This window comes from Nipponia nippon, unplaced genomic scaffold (genome assembly GCF_047370975.1).
Source record: "Nipponia nippon isolate SJK-2023a ecotype South Korea unplaced genomic scaffold, ASM4737097v1 scaffold_1, whole genome shotgun sequence".
Taxonomy (NCBI): Eukaryota; Metazoa; Chordata; class Aves; order Pelecaniformes; family Threskiornithidae; genus Nipponia; species Nipponia nippon.
Window position 1 is genome coordinate 156,272,422 of NW_028262290.1, and position 14,307 is coordinate 156,286,728.

The 14,307-nt window shown below is 40.9% G+C and overlaps 1 long non-coding RNA gene across 5 annotated transcripts; it reads left to right on the forward strand.

Annotated features, from left to right (window-relative positions):
- Positions 1 to 644: 644 nt before the first annotated feature.
- Positions 645 to 13,914, forward strand: LOC148057680 (uncharacterized). 5 transcript variants are annotated; one of them, XR_015698515.1, is made up of 8 exons: positions 1,440 to 1,640; positions 2,457 to 2,566; positions 3,805 to 3,868; positions 5,685 to 5,895; positions 7,704 to 7,775; positions 9,530 to 9,643; positions 11,052 to 11,104; positions 13,220 to 13,914. It is a non-coding gene; the product is annotated as an uncharacterized LOC148057680 (long non-coding RNA). The 5 variants fall into 5 exon arrangements; XR_015698512.1 differs by lacking the exons at positions 5,685 to 5,895; positions 7,704 to 7,775 and adding an exon at positions 645 to 684 and having other exon boundaries at positions 1,519 to 1,640; XR_015698511.1 differs by lacking the exons at positions 5,685 to 5,895; positions 7,704 to 7,775 and adding an exon at positions 1,378 to 1,422 and having other exon boundaries at positions 1,519 to 1,640.
- The last annotated feature ends 393 nt before the right edge of the window (positions 13,915 to 14,307 follow it).

Consider the following 14,307-nt stretch of genomic DNA (forward strand, 5'->3'; position numbering starts at 1 on the left):
GATGGCAAATGGAGAGGAGCATGCCAGGTCCCAGCCATGTGGTCAAGGTAGGCTCCATCGCCACCGGACAGACCTTAGTGACAGCTCTGAGTGAGATGATTTGGTGAGAAGCACCCCAGTGCTGGTGTGATGGTGTGAATGACAGATGACATGTACTGTCTTAGCTAGCTCCTAAGAGCTGCATCGTGCACTAGGATGTGCTCCTGCGAGGGCTCAGCAGTGTAAAATGCTGAGTGCGGGATCGGGGGAGCAGGGCTCTTGGGAGAGGAAGGGGGGGCTAATACAGCTTTGCAGATGTCTCTTTGCTTTTTAGGATTACAGAGTCAAAAAACAGGATAACATAGATCATGAAAACCATTACAATAATGTTAATCCTTGTCCTGCCCATCAGAATTGTAATCATGTGAAGTGCCATCCATCTAGACTAAAATCAGAAACTCTGTGCTTTTAAAATGTTGTGATATCCTGGATTGTTATACCCTGAAACCAGTTCATTCACTGAGGGAGAGCACAGTCCTGTGTGCTCAGCAACACTGCTGAGAGCTGTGTTACTTCACAGCACATGCCCCTGAAGTCTGCTTTCTTCTAGGAAGGCTTCCCAGCACGAGAGCTGACTTCTTCATTTGTTTCACACAGGTTTGAATCCTGGTAAATACTACAAAGGAGTCAAATTCCATTTATCAGGTATTTTATAATGCATGTCTTTTGCTAGTCTGTGGGATTGCTTTTTTGTGCACATAAGGAAAACAATGGAAAAGAAAAGAAAAAAAAAAGAAGTTGTGGGGTTTTGGAGGCTCTTGTCAAAGTACTTTTCTTCAAAAAACAAAAGTTAAAACTGTTATCATTAGGTGACATTTGGCAGGTGCACTGTACAAACCTAGTTTCACAAAGTTAAATGACTGAGCAATTTATAGCTTCCTCACCGTGGATCTGAGAGGCTGAATTCCTCAGGTGCTGCATGCACAGCTCGTGACCGCAGAGATTTCTTGGCAGCATCTCTCAGAAACAGCCCCTCTCATTCTTCCACTCCCTCATCTCCTGCTAAGTAAACGCTCTCATTAGAGAGCCGGTAACTCAGGCACCCTGCTGTCGTTGTGGTTCGGCAGTATGTACGGGTTTCTGGCCAAATATGAATCAAAAGGTACATAGGTACTACTAGCAGTGAATTTAAAACAGTTTTTCCAATGATTAGTTGGTAAGTAACATAAAATCCTTTGTATGTGTGTAAGCCATACACACATACACTGAAAGATATTCAGCAAAATACTCATTAGAGAATCTTGGTTACAAGAAGATAGGTAAAAATCTAACCCTGTTTGGAAATAATTTACCAAAAGAGTGCAGTGCCTCTAAGGAAAGAGTAAGAGTGCAGTTAATCATCAGTATCGGTGCCGTCTGCTACACCTTTCATAGCTAACACAGGTTTTAAAAGTCTGAAATAGAGATGCTTAGTAGTGTTTCAAGATCAGTTTAATGCTAAAGGCTTTTTTTTTAACCTCTTCTTTCTTCTGCCATTAGGCAATCTTCAGTGCAGCCCAGAGCAGGAGCCAGAGGACAAGGTCACTCCCCACGGCACATGCCGGCAGGTGGCACGGTGTGGCAGGACGGTGACACTCACAAATCCGAAGCAGTGGCCAGTGGTAAGAGCACTATAACAGGGAAACAGGGAAAACCATGGGTTTGCTAACGGATGCGGCTGTGGCTGGGTTTTGACAGGATAAAAGATCTCATTTAACAGAAACCAGACATATCAGTGTCAGTCCCCAGATGTAACAAAAATATGTTTATCTGAGGATTCCCACAGCACTGAGAAGTAATCACTGCCCGTGCTACACCAGAAGAGACTTTCTCACTTTCTGGAGCGACAAAATCCTGAAGCCCTAAGCCTGCTCTGCTGAGATAAACAATTAAATGAAATTACTCTGATAATTAAGTTCATACAGCAACTGCTAAGCATGATCTTGTGCCCAGCGAAGAATTTGTGGTTTAGTTACACTTATTATAAATTCAAATATCCCATCTAGACTATAAGCTAATTTATGCTGCTATCTATTAGAGGCGCGTTCATCCTTTCAGACAGAGAATGTTTAAGAGCAGCTGTTTGATTTAGTCTTGGAGAAAGGTTTTCATGGATTAGAGAGTAATATTCAGCCCCTCTGTAAGGGCTTTCCAGGCCTATGCATTTAGGTGATTTTACTTAAAAAGTATATATTTTTCAAGCTTCTCTAAACAAAAGGCCAGCCTGTGTAAACTGAGGAAGCGTTTCTGACTTCAATGGGGTTATGACCATTTACCAGGGACTGCTCCTTGGTCTCCAGGCTGGAGTTACAACCCTTGCAAATGCTACATCAGAGAGAGTTTTGTGGTCGGGTTTTTAGACTAATGCTAGACATAACTGCCATGGCCATGACTTTTTTCCTCATCTTCTAAGAGACATCCAATTTCTTCTTTTTCAGGACAAATCTCTTTGTATTGTTACCAGAACAGCAGAGGAAACCCACCTCGTTTATACTTTTGGAAACAAACCACAAGAAATAGGCATCACCTGTGTACAAACTTGTGTCAGGTTGGTTTGTTTTTTTTTAAATTTAAATTCCTAAAGGAAGATATATCCTTATTTCCAGAGTTATTTCTGCATTGCCAACAAAGAAAAGTAAAATGCAAGAAAACACAATCCGTATGATATCTGCTTTTTATCATCCTCTCTCCCCTTTAGCTCCTTTTCTGAATGGGAACCAGCAGAATGGAAATCGAATGTAAAAGAATATATATAAATGCAACATGGGAAAAAAAAAAATCTTTCACAAATATTTAGAATCATGTTTATTTTATGGCTTTAATACTCGGTAAAAATAGCGTGCCAAAACTGAGTGCATGTGGAAAAAATGCAAACTGTGCTCTGCATCTTCAAAATGCAATTGTGCTAATGCCACATACAAAGCCAGAGCACCGCACTGTAAAAATGGATTTCTGCGTGTAATCAGACAGGGTAGCATGAACCTATACCTTGAACCTTAACCATAGACTAAATTCTGTCATGTCAGGTCCTATTTTCACATTCTTCTGACACCACAACGTGTTCAACAGTTGTCTGTTGTGTTTGCCCACTGATACTATGTTCTCAATTACAGACCATTTATCACTTCTGCAGTTACCCGTTTTATTTTGTGAAAAGCTGCCTTATATTCTCTTTGTCAAGGCTTCCATATAAACACAAGCATCCACTTAGCTTTCTTCACTCAGCCATATCTCTAAAAATAATGGCAAGCTAAACATCTCCTTGGAAGAGCTCTCAGATTTGAGAGGCTTCGGAGCTGTGAGGGGGGATAGACTGCAAACGCAGGTTCTGGGTGTAATTATAGTAGTAATTGCCTGCCACTCGTGTAAGTAGGCAATAACTATCTTTTTCGCTTTGGTTAACGCAATTCTGAACACATGGAGGAGGCCTTAGGAAATGAAAAAAAGCAATCTTCAAAATAACTTGCAAAATAAATACATAGGTGTGTAACGAGGAGGGAGGAGATGCCCTCAGCAGAGTGAGCCCTCCCCAGCTTGCCTATCGTAACACCTGTAACTATTGACACATGAGAAACATTTTCAAAGGGAAGAGAAACATGCCATCATTTACTGAAATATTGGTTATGTTCTGTTTAATCCTTTCATCGTTCTTTTTTTGGCCTTTCTTTTTTCCTTTGCTGCCTTTCCATGGAAACATAACAGAGTCTATTGTTTTGTTTAATTTTTGTCATTTGCTTTTCTTCTATTGACCTCCTCTAATATGTGTCTGATTCTATTTTTTTTCAGACAAGTTAATGATTCAGGAAGAGGAAAGACATTTTCAGAGCAGCTCGAATATAAATGATAAACTGTAAGTCACATTTGTTTGCACAAGGATAGTATTTGTGGTTTCACACTGTTCCAAAGCTGGGGCTCTGCTTCCAAGAACTGGCTGGGTAGTTTGCCTGTTATTTATCACACTGTCCTAGGCAGATGATTTCTGGATGATTAACAGAACTGTCATTGCACTCTTACATGCAGGCTGAACTGATCTTGCTGCTTTTGAAATATTTAGTAGTTGTTAGAAAGAAAAAAAAAACAATAAAGCCTAGAAATACTCATCTACTTACTTTGTTGATAAATGTCTTCTAAATGCTAGCAGTATTTTATCTATAATTAAAGCCTAGGTGAACTTTCCCAGCCTTCCCATTCTCCATGGCTTGCAAGTAGTTGCAATCCCAACCTTTCTTTAAATCACAGTGAGGAGACTACATTAATGATTATTGTCTTCTCAAAGGGGGAAGGGATCTACAGAGACAATATTGTCTTCCAAAGTGCACGGGGCAGTTTACCTTCAGGATCCCAATGGGATTAATTCAAACAGTAGCCTAAACTCCAAAATATTCCAGGTAGTTTTCCCTGCTTCTCTTTAGAAACCAGCTCCGCAGAGCCCCAAGGTAGGGATGATGTTACCAAGGAAGTACTTTCTATGTGCCTGGACAGCATCGGCCAGTCCTCTTGGGTTTATGGAAGTGAAAGGCATAATCTGAGGATGACCTTGGAAACTCAAATCCATCTTGAAAACCACCGAGTTGTGTGCCTTCTTACTGCATGGGTTTAACAAATCCAAATTGCAGCCGTTGCTCTGTAGTATGTTGAGGGAGTTATCTGTGGTCTGTTTAGGAACATTTCATGATTAAAGGATAGGAAATGATTATTTTTACTTCAATCGGTTAAACTGCTCGGATTGCACTTTGGTAGCAAAGTCTGTGACCTGAGAAAGTTTGCCAAGTTCCATGACACATCTCTCAGTACAAGCAAATCATATATAAACCCATCTTGGGCTACTTTATTTTCCTATTCTGGGTTGTGGGAAGCTAAAAGAGAATCCGTGAGTGTTATTATTATCATTACATTCACTTGTTTCATATCGCTGAGCCTGAGCATCAGCCCTGTGGAAACAGAAGAGTCAAAAATATTCTTTAAATCTTTTACCATGGATTCTAAGCTGCATTTGCCTCTATATTTCCTGTTTATTTATGTGATTAATCTATACAGATATTTTAGAGAGGATTCAATCCCAGAGTATGTGGAAAAGTATGTTCAAAGATAGTTAAGTTCCTAAAGATGAACTGGAAACAGAGTGGATTATTCAAAAGCAACTAAGCTGCTTTTCTATCAATTTCTTCATGGCTTTTTATTGTCTGTAAGTAACGTGGGTGCTAGCCCACGGGAGAATGGTAAAGAAAAAAGGCTTAATTTTACTAAGAGGTGAACTGGCCAAGGTCAGCCCTCTGCCCCTGCACTAACAGGCTTTTGCCAAGATGAACGTGCCATATTTTAGCTGTGTTTTTTATCTTTGAATACCGCATATGCACTCATCAACCCAAAACAGAGGAAAAAAAGGCTTGTTTTGCTCAGTGAAGACAATCCTTTTGACTCTTGATTAAATTTGAAATCTAGTTCTTTTAGTAAAGTGTTTAATCTAGTTTCTGCTACACAGAAAAATAAACCCAGTAATTTCCTCGTGCTTTATTTAGATATAGCAGTAGCTTTAAAAATGTAAGGAATGATACTTCATTGTACTACTTCTGTGATGGAGGGCTATTTTGATTCCATTTTTTATAAGAACAAGACTCCTAACCCAACCTGCAGCATTTTTTTCCCTTTTTTGCTCTGTTTTCCAGATGCTATATTCTACCCAGGCAGTATGGCCATTTCCTGCCATAGAAGTACAGCAAAAGGAGGAAAACAAATGCAAAATTTCCTATTGAATGAGTCAATTCACCTGGAATAACATTTGAAATAATGAGAGCAGTTTTCCATTAGTGAAGTCCTGCACACACTATTTAAACTAAACTGTGTGCTGTGGAATTGCGGTCCTGTCTGCCTGGAAGGGTAAATGAAAACTTTCCAGAAAAATTGGATTTCCTGCCTAGAGGGCACTGAATGCAAAAACCCCCACTCAGAATACCACAGGGGTTTATAACACTCATGTCCAGTACAAGAAAGGACTAATTTACACGTTATACATCAGAAAATTTTGCAACTGTCCCAGTATACATCAGAAAATTTTGCAACTGTCCCAGTGCCCACTGTTACTGCTTTATGCAGTGTCCTGTTTCCCAGGGCCCTGTCACCCATCTCTGGGTGGTGATAAATTTTGAATTATTTTGGAAGTTATATTCAATCCTGCTATTCCCATTTGACTTCCAAAAGCAGTTAAGTTGCCATCCTAAGCTTGTGAAGATCAATGTCCTGAATCAGGTCTTACTGAATACTCACTTTCCTCCCAAATCACTGATTCATGTTCCAAAATTGAAGCGGTCATAAGCACATTTTTTGGTGAAATGGTGTAAGGTCAGTTACACATGCTATGACCGTTGTCCTGAAAGGTAACAAAGACAGTGAATGTGCCTTCACTCCCATCCGTTTTTAATATCAATTCCAGTTGAGACCTTGGGGAATATGAAGTTTACCTAACATTTCTTTCCCTCAAAAGACATGCTGTAGAGCTCTGCCTAGCAGCCCATCTATAGTTTTTACTTACTCTGGCAGCACCTAGAGTGTTTGAAGATCAGCTCAGAAAGGGTCATGCAAGTGTAACTTGTTAATCTTTAAAACTTGAAAGCGATGTGTCTCCATGATGGTGGGGGAGAGTTGTATTGGGTAATAAACCAGGATATCAGTTGGGTTTATGCAGAGCACTGTAAATCCTGGCTGATCTGTACCAGCATAGGAGACCATAGCTGAGAAAAGTCCGTAAGCTGGTGCTCCAGGAACTGCCTTGGAAAGGATTTTGTTACGCTCCAACTTTTTGCTGTTTGGAACAGATTGAATTGAAATGAAATTCAGGATGGGACTCAGCCATAATGAAAGAGAATTTTTGTTGTCTGGTGACTGTTCAGCTTGCAGTTAGCTGTAATTAGCTCTATTGTTCCCTGATTAGTGATTGCTGGACTTCTGCCACTCTGCTTCATAATGATAATATTAAAGAACTGAATTCACATGTAGCCTGCTACAATCTCAGGGATGCCAGTGTGGGATGCCAGAAGCTGCTTATCTATGTTTTTGTAAAAAAGAAACATCTACATCAAGTAAGAACAGTTGAAAGAATGGGACACAACAAACTGAGACTTGCTGCCTGCTACATCTTACTGTTGTATTTTGGCATACTTCTATAGTTTCAGGCTCTGCTTGTGCATGCTGGGAAGGTTTCCACTGCTTAGATCTGTGGCTGGGGACTTGACAGTTGGCATTTCATCTAGGCATCATTTCATCTTTTGGTCTTCATCTTTCATCACTAGATTCAGTGATGGTGTACCTCCAAAAGGAGCTTAGGTGCAATTCATGCATCTATGCATTACTGGGTGGTCCACCAAGAAACCAACTAACTCCTCAGTCCTTTTGGTTCCTGAAGGCATCCATTTTTGCCCTCACACGTAGAAGTGTCTTTGCCACAGGAGAGACAAATGGGTGTGTTGGTCTTTCCCTGCTGGGTGCCTGTCTAATTCTTTGGCACCTGACACGCAACATCTAGGCACCAGAGGGCTTTTGTAGATAGCCCTCTCCTGCCTATTTCCCTCACATTAACATGAACTTGATCCTGACCTGCAGGAACAAAATCTTACTCATTCGAAACAGAGTTAGGGCTCAAGCTCACAATTCGCATCCTGACAATCTTCTCGGCTCTAATTTTTGCAAAGGGCTGCAGTGCCGATACACAAGACAAGAAACAGCAACAGCTGAGCGACATTTGTGCAGAAGGTCAGAAGAGTGTAAGTTCTGTTTTGTCTTCATGACTGACATGTCCTCAAGTTACTGCTGCACTGTGTGGTTCTCACCAGTACCTCTGTGTAGTCACTACTTAACATCTCCCTGTCTGCTTTTGCAGCTCAGCTCAGAGCTGGGCTGATGTCTCCAGATTCAAACTGATTCTCAGCATCCAGGGAATTTAGTTAGATTTCAGTACTTGTACATGAACAATAAGAACAACAAAAAGGATAGTATAAAAAAAAAAGCATGGGACAGCAATTACACTACTTTACAAAAATGAAATTAAATCTCAGCCTTTCTTTCTGAGCTACTAGATTCAGAAGGTGGCCTTCCATTTCAAATAGTTGTAACTGATTTCCCTCTTTGAAAACTATTGTCATTCAATATTCAATGGCTATTCATAGCAGAACCAAATTCACCTTCCCATTCAGTTCTCTTTGAACTTGCAGATTATGCACTTTTTTACATCTCTTGTACTTTACATCTCTTGTACTTTACATCTCTTAAAGCACTGATGCTCACATTATTACTCATATCCAAACTACATTTTAAGTGATACTGAATTTGAGAACATGGACCTTGTATGTGTGACAAAAACATTTATCACTATTTAGCTAGGCTTTAAAAGCTCAGAATGGTAAGAATTACTCTGAGGAAAAAATCCAAACAAGTTAAATCTGAGAACAGCATCTAGTGTACTAGGGCAACTGTAAACCCATGCCACTGTGACAGCATGCAATGACCCTATTCTCATGACTAAAGCATTTTATTATTCTTACTTCTAAATTTAACTAGTTCTAACATTTTTAAAATGGTAGATATTTCCTCTTTGTGATTTCCCTCCCAGGCATGCATATGGTGTGCTGGTTTTGGCTGGGATAGAGTTAATTTTCTTCATAGTAGCTAGTATGTTGCTATGTTTTGGATTTGTGCTGAAAACAGTGTTGATAATACAGGGATGTTTTCATTATTGCTGAGCAGTGCTTGCACAGAGCCAAGGCCTTTTCTGCCTCTCACCCCACCCCACCAGTGCGGAGGCTGGGGGTGCACGAGAAGCTGGGAGGGCCCCCAGCTGACCGAAGGGATATCCCATAACATATGACGTCATGCTCAGTATATAAAGCTGGGGGAAGAAGAAGGAAAGGGGGGACGTTCGGAGTTATGGCGTTTGTCTTCCCAAGTAACCGTTATGCATGATGGAGCCCTGCTTTCCTGGCAATGGCTGAACACCTGCCTGCCAGTGGAAGTAGTGAATGAATTCCTTCTTTTGCTTTGCTTGTGTGTGCAGCTTTTGCTTTACCTATTAAACTGTCTTTACCTCAACCTACGAGTTTTCTCACTTTTACTCTTCTGATTCTCTCCCCCATCCCACCAGAGGGGAGTGAACAAGCAGCTGTGTGGTGCTTAGTTGCCGCTGGGGTTAAAGCATGACAGTCCTTTTTGATGCCTAACATGGGGCTTGAAAGGTTCGAGATAACAACAGATTTGATTGGAATGTGCTAGATGATTGAATTTATACCTGTTATTGCTGTTTAGCTATTAATTGCAGGCTCCTGTGCTTGCCATGGGGTTTGCTTGCCTTACTGTATATTAGAGTCCAGCGCTTGTTAGTGGCTGCTTTTGCTTTTTCTGCTTGCTGTGCTGCTCATCTTACTCTGCTGTGCCTGGGAACATTTTGATAACGGCAACGGCGATGTGCCTGGGCTAGTAGCTGGCCAGGGCATCACTGCTGTTTCTGTGCTGCTGTACTGGACAGGCTGGAACTCCAGTGTGAACTTGAGTCAAAAGGACTGTGACCTGTGGATGAGTCCACAGAGGAGAAGGACACCCCAAAGCATCTGTCGCCGTGAATAAGTCCACACCAAAGCAGGTACATCTCAAAGTGTCTGTGGCCGTGGTTATGTCTGTGCTGCAGTGGGTATACCTCTGAAGGGATTGTGGCCCAAGGATAAGTCCACACTGGAGAAGGAACACCTTGAAGCATCTGTGATTGTCGATAAGTCCATGCTGCAGCAGGTACACCTTGCAGCATCAGTGGCTGTGCATGAGGTCATGCTGGAGCACCTCAAAGCATGTGGCTGTGGATAAGCCCATGACAGAGCAGGTACACCCCTGGAGGAACTGCAGCCATGGGTAAGGCCATGTAGGAGCAGGTTTACTTCTGAAGCAATTGTGGTTGTGGGTAAGGTCACGCTGGAGCAGGTATATCTCTGAAGGCATTCTGGCCCATGGAGAACAGGTGCACCTCAAAGCGACTGTGGCTGTGGATAAGTCTATGCCGCAGCAGGTATACCCCTGGAGAGACTGTGGCTCATAGATAAGGCTCCACTTGGAGCAGGTACATCCCTAAGGGACTGCAGTCTGTAGATAAGCCCAAGCCAGAGCAGGGGCAAGGGGAGGAGTTCATGGCAAGTTATACCCTATAGTCTGGTCCAAAGGGACCAGGGGTGGAGATTGTAATGGAAATACCTTTAAATTGTTGTAACCCATGATTTGAGTTACATGTTATGGGAATTACTACATCAGGAACCATCCAAAACAGTGGAGGACAAGTCTTACAAGAAGCACTTTTACTCTTCTGATTCTCTCCCCCATCTCACTGGGGGGGAGTGAGTGAGTGTATGTGTGGTGCTTAGTTGCCAGCTGGGGTTAAGCCATGACATATGGTTATTTTAGTTCTACCTTTTGCTGCCTTACGTTTGCTGCCTTAATATGTTTTGATTTCTTTTAAGAGGGTCTTTATTTAATTTCTTCTATATAGCAAACTTCACCTTATAATCACTTCAGTTTATCATCTGTGTTTCATTTGTGGAGAATAGGACGCCTCTTTTGAATTCATCTTGTTTTGAATAAGCTTTGTGATAAAGTGGAAGTAATGGGGTTGAAAGCATCATTGTACCTGTATAGACATGTTGCAGAACCAAAGGAAAGAGAAATCATTAACAAATATGGTCTACTCGGTCATCAGGTGGAGAAATATGCCAGCGTTAACAAGGCACAGCACTTTTGAAGTAGACAGAGGAGGGAAAGAAGCACAGCGTCTCTCTTGTGCCAATATGACAGATAATTCCTTTTAGTCTCCTACTAATTTTTTTTGATTGTTTGAACCAGTGCTTTGAATAGTTGGAGCTAGCTAAGCAATGGATAGTTGAACCTTTTACATCATTCAGTTCACCTTTAATTAGCACATTTTACTAGCCTTACTTTACAACAGCAATTATTGTTAACCATTTATGTAGCACCTGAGTGATCTTGTGTGAGAACTTTATATTTTTCAGAACTAATTGCTGCCTTACAACAGAAGAGGAAAGCAGGACTCCAGCTCCCCAAGGTAAGGTTGAATGACAGCTTTTGCACAGCTTCTGATAAATAACACTCTGGGTCTCTATTGCATTACAAAGGCCATTTGTCCACTTAAGAAATGCTTTAAGAGCATCTGTCACTGTCTTTGTTTTACTTCAGTGCACTATGCACTAAAAGCATTATTTCCACAAGGGAAATTAGAAAATCCACCTGCAAAATTATCCCTATACCTCCAAACTAGCTGCAGACTATTCACAGCGGCTTCTTGTTGTTATTGGATTTGGTTAATCAAGAATGTAAAATAAATCCAAGTAAAAATAATTAAATAAACTTGTGGGGTTTCCTTTCCCTCCTTTGTGCCTGACAGTTGATTAACACTTAAACCTCCTTTGCCTTAATGCCTATTGCCTTAGGACAAATCATTTATACTTTTATAACTGTGCTCTAAATTGACAGTGTCTTATGCTCTGTAAGTACAACTTATTTTCTGCTGGGAAAAGAAATAAATATAAATAAATCAATTCTGGCATAGTGTATATACTTCATGAACATGTTGGCCAAAATCCTCACGTCTAATGGATCTTTCCAGTATGAAAATTTTCTGAAATCTGGCACATTTACTGAGCTAGAGGAGATAACGTGGTCTACTTGAACACATGTGCTGGAACCTTGGTGTTTTAGGAGCTGTACAAAAACCAGAACAAAAACATGGTCAAAGCCCTGAGAACTTGGAGTCTAATGTGCAAGAAGAGGCGGCAAATCAATAAAAGTCACATAAGTGCTTCTCAACAGGAGAGAGCACAGTTGTCTCAGGAAATTACCAAACTAGCCAAGCGGCTATTGAAGCATTATGGAAAAGGAAAGTTTAGGAAAGACTTTAAAGACAGACTGGGAATTTTTGCACATGTTTGTAAGAGCTTGCTCTCAAACATTAGCAATGGCTGGAAGGAAAGGATAAAGCTGCTTTTTGGAAATCTAGCCAGGTACAATGAACAATGCCTGAAGCTGGCTTCAGAGCCAGATCAGAAGAAAAAAAGCTGTTATTGGCTGGGAAGGTCCTCAAAAGCCTTTCTTTGATATGAAAGAGAGGAGGAACCTCAGAGAGAGAGAGGAGGAGACTAATGGCATGGACAAAGTAACAGACTTGGAAAATTATCATTGCAAAGTTTTTCTGGGTATATAGGGGAGACATGGGATTTACTCAGGCCCAAGAAAGCACGCCACATCCATGAGATGAGAGCCTGGATAACAGTTTGAGCTGAGTGAATGAATCAGAAACAGTGTATTTTAGAGATGCCAGATAGAAAGATGCTGTAAGACTGAGTGTGAGGACTTCAAGAACATGAAGGTCAGGTTATGGTCCTGGGTGATCTGATGATTGATAGTTCTGTCCACAAGAAGTGGGCAGAAAAATACTATGGAGAATATTAGTTTTGTATTAGCTATGTTGAGCCTAAATGTTTACAAATAAGTGTTAGAGATAGACTAGGATTTTAGTTTGGACAAAAGAGTAGGATTTATCCCACCTAATTTTATATAGCTACAATGTAGATATTACCCTTTATGATGAAAGGAAAGAAGCACAGTTAGATCATCATTCAGCTGCCTTATTTTAGAGATGTTCTTCAGCAGTTGGATTAATTGCACCCTACAGTTCTTCAAATATTATTGGCTTGATTTTCAGACTACACAGAGAGCCTACAATGGGTGGTTCAGAAATAAACTTCCACATTCAGACATATGAATCCCATCCACAGGGGTATAAGTGAGGCATAGGAGCAGAGGGAGAATTTATGTTTGTACATGACATTTACTTAGAAAAGATGTAGACAGAAAAGACAGAGCTGCAGGAGATCCCCAAAGAGAGATGGAAAAAGGCAAAGACTTACGGAAGAACATACAGAAGGAACCGTTAGAGAGGTAGGAGGGTTTATTTACTGAGGTCAGTTACTAGAGACTGGGGAGAAACACAGGAAAGAGGGCTAAAGATGGTGAGTTGAGCATACATGGAAAAACATATCAGAATTTGTCAGTTTTAGAATAAATAAACGAGTTTTTTGGGGAAGTGAGAAGCAGAGGCAGGCGTAAGGAAGATTTTGAGGAATGGGTCAAGTTTGTGAGCAAATTCTTCATTTTTTTCTAGAACTCAGTCTCCATACCTGTAAAATGGGACCATAGCAAATACTGGATCCTGAATCATCGTGCAGAGCATGGAGATACTCTTCCTGGAGGTGAACGACAGCAGGAGCCAGAGCCACTCTGGGTCCTTAGCAGAACTTTCTAATTCTTTTTGCTTCTCACTGCACTGCCCCAGCTGCTCTGTTATGATGAATCAATGTACTCTATTTCCTCCAAGGCCACACTTTGTAGAGTGTGATGCTTCTTGATGAAGTATAATACGGCAAGACAAAATTTGATTCATTCACTTTGTCATAGTTCACATACAGTGCACATGAGCAACCGTGTTTTCGTGAAGGCTCTTCTCACTTTGTTTCTTTCCATCCTCCCTGTCTCTCATATCTTCCATCTCCGTTTTGAGGGCAACAGCCTAGAAAGGAAAAATTGCAAAATGTGCTATTGCTTAACTATTCATTGGATGGAGTTAAAACATCCTGCGAAGGGTGAGCTGCATGGCATTACAGATACATCAGGAATAAAACTGGTTAGGGCAAATTGTTGCCCGTATATTACTGTTCTGGAACGTAGATGTCACAAGCAATGAGGAAAGATTTTCCAGTAGGAAAAAGTAAACTGTTCAGTTTGAAACAGGCAGTGCAGATTAGGAATCAGGATTCTCTATTTCCAGCATAATAATTAATAAATCGAAATTAAAATTTACAGCATTGTCAGTTGCTGATTCAAAGGAATATCCCACCACTAACATCTGAGTTTCCTGGGGTGGGAGGGGTTGATTGTTTTGTTAGATTTTTAACACACAGCACTAATATTTCATAACACTGTCATCTTCACCACTGCAAGACGATTAAACCTTTGTGTTTCAGTTTGATCCAGGCATATAAGCAAACCATGCTTTTTGTATTATAAGAGGAATGAAAAATCCAGAACAAAACTATGGGTATGCTTCAACTTAGGGAAAACTCAGATCTATGCTTGTTCTTACCTGCTAAAATTAATGTGTAGTTGGCTGTCAGCCTACTTGGCAGGGGACTTGTGAGGGCTTTCAAGTCTGAAACTCTGCTTCAGGTGTTGATTGTCACCTGCTACCCTTTT